The following is an 8,822-nucleotide window of genomic DNA, read 5'->3' as shown; positions in this document are numbered from 1 at the left end:
CTCACTCCAGAAACAGACTCTCTCCAGAAACAGACTCTCTCCAGAAAAAGACTCACTCCAGAAAGAGACTCACTCCAGAAACATACTCACTCGAGACACAGACTCATTCCAGAAACAGACTCTCTCCAGAAACAGACTCTCTCCGGAAACAGACTCAATATAAAAACAGACTCATACGAGAAACAGACTCTCTCCAGGAACAGACTCTCTCCGGAAACAGACTCAATATAAAAACAGACTCATACCAGAAACAGACTCTCTCCAGAAACAGACTCTCTCCAGAAAAAGACTCACTTCAGAAACAGACTCGCTTTATAAACAGACTCTCTCTTGAAACAGACTCACTTCAGAAATAGACTCTCTCCAGAAACAGACTAAATTCAGAAACAGACTCTCTCCACAAACATACTCTCTCCAGAAACAGACTCACTCCAGAAACAGACACACACCAGAAACACACTCTCTCCAGAAAAAGACTCACTTCAGAAACAGACTCACTTTATAAACAGACTCTCTCTTGAAACAGACTCACTTCAGAAATAGACTCTCTCCAGAAACAGACTCAATTCAGAAACAGACTCTCTCCACAAACAGACTCTCTCCAGAAACAGACTCACTTCAGAAACAGACTCACTTCATAAACAGACTCTCTCCAGAAACAGACTCACTTCAGAAAGAGACTCACTCCAGAAACATACTCACTCGAGACACAGACTCATTCCAGAAACAGACTCTCTCCAGAAACAGACTCTCTCCGGAAACAGACTCAATATAAAAACAGACTCATACGAGAAACAGACTCTCTCCAGGAACAGACTCTCTCCGGAAACAGACTCAATATAAAAACAGACTCATACCAGAAACAGACTCTCTCCAGAAACAGACTCTCTCCAGAAAAAGACTCACTTCAGAAACAGACTCGCTTTATAAACAGACTCTCTCTTGAAACAGACTCACTTCAGAAATAGACTCTCTCCAGAAACAGACTAAATTCAGAAACAGACTCTCTCCACAAACATACTCTCTCCAGAAACAGACTCACTCCAGAAACAGACACACACCAGAAACACACTCTCTCCAGAAAAAGACTCACTTCAGAAACAGACTCACTTTATAAACAGACTCTCTCTTGAAACAGACTCACTTCAGAAATAGACTCTCTCCAGAAACAGACTCAATTCAGAAACAGACTCTCTCCACAAACAGACTCTCTCCAGAAACAGACTCACTTCAGAAACAGACTCACTTCATAAACAGACTCTCTCCAGAAACAGACTCACTTCAGAAACAGACTCTCTCCAGAAACAGACTCTCTCGAGAAACAGACTCACTTCCTAAACAGACTCTCTCCAGAAACAGACTCACTCCAGAAACAGACACACACCAGAAACACACTCTCTCCAGAAACAGACTCTCTCCAGAAAAAGACTCTCTCCAGAAAAAAAGACTCACTCCAGAAACAGACTCACTCCAGAAACATACTCACTCGGGACACAGACTCATTCCAGAAACAGATTCATTCCCGAAACAGACTCTCTCCAGAAACAGACTCAATTCAGAAACAGAGTCTCTCCACAAACAGACTCTCTCCAGAAACAGACTCACTTCAGAAACAGACTCACTTCATAAACAGACACTCTGCAGAAACAGACTCACTTCAGAAACAGACTCACTTCATAAACAGACTCTCTCCAGAAACAGACTCACTCCAGAAACAGACACACTCCAGAAACACACTTTCTCCAGAAAAAGACTCACTTCAGAAACAGACTCACTTTATAAACAGACTCTCTCTTGAAACAGACTCACTTCAGAAATAGACTCTCTCCAGAAACAGACTCAATTCAGAAACAGACTCTCTCCACAAACAGACTCTCTCCAGAAACAGACTCACTTCAGAAACAGACTCACTTCATAAACAGACTCTCTCCAGAAACAGACTAACTTCAGAAACAGACTCTCTCCAGAAACAGACTCTCTCGAGAAACAGACTCACTTCATAAACAGACTCTCTCCAGAAACAGACTCACTCCAGAAACAGACACACACCAGAAACACACTCTCTCCAGAAACAGACTCTCTCCAGAAAAAGACTCTCTCCAGAAAAAGACTCTCTCCAGAAAAAAGACTCACTCCAGAAACAGACTCACTCCAGAAACATACTCACTCGGGACACAGACTCATTCCAGAAACAGATTCATTCCAGAAACAGACTCTCTCCAGAAACAGACTCAATTCAGAAACAGAGTCTCTCCACAAACAGACTCTCTCCAGAAACAGACTCACTTCAGAAACGGACTCACTTCATAAACAGACACTCTGCAGAAACAGACTCACTTCAGAAACAGACTCACTTCATAAAAAACTCTCTCCTGAAACAGACACACTTCAGAAACAGACTCTCTCCAGAAACAAACTCAATTCAGAAACAGACTCTCTCCAGAAACAGACTCTCTCCAGAAACAGACTCACTTCAGAAACAGACTCACTTCATAAACAGACTCTCTCCAGAAACAGACTCACTCCAGAAACAGACACACTCCAGAAACACACTTTCTCCAGAAAAATACTCACTCTAGAAACAGACTCACTCCAGAAACAGACTCACTCCAGAAACAGACTCACTCCAGAAACAGACTCTCTCCATAAAAAGACTCACTCCAGAAACAGACTCACTCCAGAAACATACTCACTCGAGACACAGACTCATTCCAGAAACAGACTCTCTCCAGAAACAGACTCTCTCATGAAACAGACTCTCTCCGGAAACAGACTCAATATAAAAACAGATTCATACCAGAAACAGACTCTCTCCAGAAACAGATTCACTCAAGAAACAGGGACACATAATAATCTGAACCACTCCATTAACATAATCACTCCAGCAGCATACTTTCTCCACAAAGAGACTCATTCCAGAAACAGACACAATCCAGAACTGGACATACTCCAGAAACAGGTTAAATCGAAAAGAGACACACAGGAAAAACAGACTCTCTACAGAAACAGTTTCACTCATAAACATAATTGGCCTGAATCCATAAACATAATCACTCAAGCAACAGGCTTACTCCAGAAGGAGACACTATCCAGAAAAAGACACTCTCCACAAAGAGACTCATTCCAGAAACACTCAATCCAAAAAGAGACTCATTCTAGAAACACTCAATCCAGAAAGAAACTCACTCCAGGAACAAACTGATTCCAAAATCAGGCTCACGTCAGATTCAGAATCATGTAAGAAACAGACACTCAACTGAAACAGACACTCTCCAGAAACAGAATCACTCAAAAAACAGACACAATTCAGAAACAGGCACACTCCAGAAACAGACTCTCTCCAGAAACAGACACTCTCCAGAAAGAGACTAATTCCATAAACATAATCACTCCAGAAGCACACTCTCACCAGAAACACACTCTCTCCAGAAACAGACTCTCTCCAGAAACAGACTCTCTCGAGAAACAGACTATGTCCAGAAACTGGTTCACTAAAGAAACATCGTCACGTAAGGATCAGAATCACTCCAGAAACCGACTCATTCCAGAAGTAGACTCACTTCAGATTCAGACCCTATATGAGAAACAGACACTCCCGAGAAACAAACACTCTCCAGAAACACTCCACAATCATAATCACTCCAGCAGCAGACTCTCTCCACAAAGAGACTCATTCCAGAAACAGACACACTCCAGAAACAGACTCATTTCAGAAACAGACTCTCTCCAGAAACAGACTCTCTCCAGAAACAGACTCACTTCAGAAACAGACTCACTTCATAAACAGACTCTCTCCAGAAACAGACTCACTCCAGAAACAGACTCACTTCAGAAACAGACTCACTTCATAAACAGACTCACTCCAGAAACAGACACACTCCAGAAACAGACTCATTTCAGAAACAGACTCTCACCAGAAACAGACTCACTTCAGAAACAGACTCACTTCATAAACAGACTCACTCCAGAAACAGACACACTCCAGAAACACACTCTCTCCAGAAAAATACTCACTCAAGAAAAATACACTCTCCACAAACAGACTCACTCCAGAAACAGACACACTCCAGAAACACACTCTCTCCAGAAAAATACTCACTCATGAAAAATACTCTCTCCACAAACAGACTCACTCCAGAAACAGACTCGCTCCAGTAACAGACTCACTCCAGAAACAGACTCTCTCCAGAAACAGACTCTCTCCAGAAAAAGACTCACTCCAGAAAGAGACTCACTCCAGAAACATACTCACTCGAGACACAGACTCATTCCAGAAACAGACTCTCTCCAGAAACAGACTCTCTCCGGAAACAGATTCAATATAAAAACAGACTCATACCAGAAACAGACTCTCTCCAGAAACAGACTCTCTCCAGAAAAAGACTCACTTCAGAAACAGACTCACTTTATAAACAGACTCTCTCTTGAAACAGACTCACTTCAGAAATAGACTCTCTCCAGAAACAGACTCAATTCAGAAACAGACTCTCTCCACAAACAGACTCTCTCCAGAAACAGACTCACTTCAGAAACAGACTCACTTCATAAACAGACTCTCTCCAGAAACAGACTCACTTCAGAAACAGACTCTCTCCAGAAACAGACTCTCTCGAGAAACAGACTCACTTCATAAACAGACTCTCTCCAGAAACAGACTCACTCCAGAAACAGACACACACCAGAAACACACTCTCTCCAGAAACAGACTCTCTCCAGAAAAAGACTCTCTCCAGAAAAAGACTCTCTCCAGAAAAAAGACTCACTCCAGAAACAGACTCACTCCAGAAACATACTCACTCGGGACACAGACTCATTCCAGAAACAGACTCTCTCCAGAAACAGACTCAATTCAGAAACAGAGTCACTCCACCAACAGACTCTCTCCAGAAACAGACTCACTTCAGAAACAGACTCACTTCATAAACAGACACTCTGCAGAAACAGACTCACTTCAGAAACAGACTCACTTCATAAAAAACTCTCTCCTGAAACAGACACACTTCAGAAACAGACTCTCTCCAGAAACAGACTCAATTCAGAAACAGACTCTCTCCAGAAACAGACTCTCTCCAGAAACAGACTCACTTCAGAAACAGACTCACTTCATAAACAGACTCTCTCCAGAAACAGACTCACTCCAGAAACAGACACACTCCAGAAACACACTTTCTCCAGAAAAATACTCACTCCAGAAACAGACTCACTCCAGAAACAGACTCACTCCAGAAACAGACTCACTCCAGAAACAGACTCTCTCCAGAAAAAGACTCACTCCAGAAACAGACTCACTCCAGAAACATACTCACTCGAGACACAGACTCATTCCAGAAACAGACTCTCTCCAGAAACAGACTCTCTCCTGAAACAGACTCTCTCCGGAAACAGACTCAATATAAAAACAGATTCATACCAGAAACAGACTCTCTCCAGAAACAGATTCACTCAAGAAACAGGGACACATAATAATCTGAACCACTCCATTAACATAATCACTCCAGCAGCATACTTTCTCCACAAAGAGACTCATTCCAGAAACAGACACACACTCCAGAACTGGACATACTCCAGAAACAGGTTAAATCGAAAAGAGACACACAGGAAAAACAGACTCTCTACAGAAACAGTTTCACTCATAAACATAATTGGCCTGAATCCATAAACATAATCACTCAAGCAACAGGCTTACTCCAGAAGGAGACACTATCCAGAAAAAGACACTCTCCACAAAGAGACTCATTCCAGAAACACTCAATCCAAAAAGAGACTCATTCTAGAAACACTCAATCCAGAAAGAAACTCACTCCAGGAACAAACTGATTCCAAAATCAGGCTCACGTCAGATTCAGAATCATGTAAGAAACAGACACTCAACTGAAACATACACTCTCCAGAAACAGAATCACTCAAAAAACAGACACAATTCAGAAACAGGCACACTCCAGAAACAGACTCTCTCCAGAAACAGACACTCTCCAGAAAGAGACTAATTCCATAAACATAATCACTCCAGAAACACACTCTCACCAGAAACACACTCTCTCCAGAAACAGACTCTCTCCAGAAACAGACTCTCTCGAGAAACAGACTATGTCCAGAAACTGGTTCACTAAAGAAACATCGTCACGTAAATATCAGAATCACTCCAGAAACCGACTCATTCCAGAAGTAGACTCACTTCAGATTCAGACCCTATATGAGAAACAGACACTCCAGAGAAACAAACACTCTCCAGAAACACTCCATAATCATAATCACTCCAGCAGCAGACTCTCTCCACAAAGAGACTCATTCCAGAAACAGACACACTCCAGAAACAGACTCTCTCCAGAAACAGACTCACTTCAGAAACAGACTCACTTCATAAACAGACTCTCTCCAGAAACAGACTCACTCCAGAAACAGACTCACTCCAGAAACAGACACACTCCAGAAACACACTCTCTCCAGAAAAATACTCACTCAAGAAAAATACACTCTCCACAAACAGACTCACTCCAGAAACAGACACACTCCAGAAACACACTCTCTCCACAAACAGACTCACTCCAGAAACAGACTCGCTCCAGTAACAGACTCACTCCAGAAACAGACTCTCTCCAGAAACAGACTCTCTCCAGAAAAAGACTCACTCCAGAAAGAGACTCACTCCAGAAACATACTCACTCGAGACACAGACTCATTCCAGAAACAAACTCTCTCCAGAAACAGACTCTCTCCGGAAACAGACTCAATATAAAAACAGACTCATACCAGAAACAGACTCTCTCCAGGAACAGACTCTCTCCGGAAACAGACTCAATATAAAAACAGACTCATACCAGAAACAGACTCTCTCCAGAAACAGACTCTCTCCAGAAAAAGACTCACTTCAGAAACAGACTCGCTTTATAAACAGACTCTCTCTTGAAACAGACTCACTTCAGAAATAGACTCTCTCCAGAAACAGACTCAATTCAGAAACAGACTCTCTCCACAAACATACTCTCTCGAGAAACAGACTCACTTCAGAAACAGACTCACTTCATAAACAGACTCTCTCCAGAAACAGACTCACTCCAGAAACAGACACACACCAGAAACACACTCTCTCCAGAAAAAGACTCACTTCAGAAACAGACTCACTTTATAAACAGACTCTCTCTTGAAACAGACTCACTTCAGAAATAGACTCTCTCCAGAAACAGACTCAATTCAGAAACAGACTCTCTCCACAAACAGACTCTCTCCAGAAACAGACTCACTTCAGAAACAGACTCACTTCATAAACAGACTCTCTCCAGAAACAGACTCACTTCAGAAACAGACTCTCTCCAGAAACAGACTCTCTCGAGAAACAGACTCTCTCGAGAAACAGACTCACTTCATAAACAGACTCTCTCCAGAAACAGACTCACTCCAGAAACAGACACACACCAGAAACACACTCTCTCCAGAAACAGACTCTCTCCAGAAAAAGACTCTCTCCAGAAAAAGACTCTCTCCAGAAAAAAAGACTCACTCCAGAAACAGACTCACTCCAGAAACATACTCACTCGGGACACAGACTCATTCCAGAAACAGATTCATTCCAGAAACAGACACACTCCAGAAACAGACTCATTTCAGAAACAGACTCTCTCCAGAAACAGACTCTCTCCAGAAACAGACTCACTTCAGAAACAGACTCACTTCATAAACAGACTCTCTCCAGAAACAGACTCACTCCAGAAACAGACTCACTCCAGAAACAGACACACTCCAGAAACACACTCTCTCCAGAAAAATACTCACTCAAGAAAAATACACTCTCCACAAACAGACTCACTCCAGAAACAGACACACTCCAGAAACACACTCTCTCCACAAACAGACTCACTCCAGAAACAGACTCGCTCCAGTAACAGACTCACTCCAGAAACAGACTCTCTCCAGAAAGAGACTCTCTCCGGAAACAGACTCAATATAAAAACAGACTCATACGAGAAACAGACTCTCTCCAGGAACAGACTCTCTCCGGAAACAGACTCAATATAAAAACAGACTCATACCAGAAACAGACTCTCTCCAGAAACAGACTCTCTCCAGAAAAAGACTCACTTCAGAAACAGACTCGCTTTATAAACAGACTCTCTCTTGAAACAGACTCACTTCAGAAATAGACTCTCTCCAGAAACAGACTAAATTCAGAAACAGACTCTCTCCACAAACATACTCTCTCGAGAAACAGACTCACTTCAGAAACAGACTCTCTTCATAAACAGACTCTCTCCAGAAACAGACTCACTCCAGAAACAGACACACACCAGAAACACACTCTCTCCAGAAAAAGACTCACTTCAGAAACAGACTCACTTTATAAACAGACTCTCTCTTGAAACAGACTCACTTCAGAAATAGACTCTCTCCAGAAACAGACTCAATTCAGAAACAGACTCTCTCCACAAACAGACTCTCTCCAGAAACAGACTCACTTCAGAAACAGACTCACTTCATAAACAGACTCTCTCCAGAAACAGACTCACTTCAGAAACAGACTCTCTCCAGAAACAGACTCTCTCGAGAAACAGACTCACTTCCTAAACAGACTCTCTCCAGAAACAGACTCACTCCAGAAACAGACACACACCAGAAACACACTCTCTCCAGAAACAGACTCTCTCCAGAAAAAGACTCTCTCCAGAAAAAAAGACTCACTCCAGAAACAGACTCACTCCAGAAACATACTCACTCGGGACACAGACTCATTCCAGAAACAGATTCATTCCAGAAACAGACTCTCTCCAGAAACAGACTCAATTCAGAAACAGAGTCTCTCCACAAACAGACTCTCTCCAGAAACAGAC

This window comes from Narcine bancroftii (assembly GCF_036971445.1).
Source record: "Narcine bancroftii isolate sNarBan1 chromosome 8 unlocalized genomic scaffold, sNarBan1.hap1 SUPER_8_unloc_2, whole genome shotgun sequence".
Lineage (NCBI taxonomy): Eukaryota > Metazoa > Chordata > Chondrichthyes > Torpediniformes > Narcinidae > Narcine > Narcine bancroftii.
The sequence above is the reverse complement of the archived record's forward strand: the minus strand, read 5'-3'. Positions refer to the sequence as shown.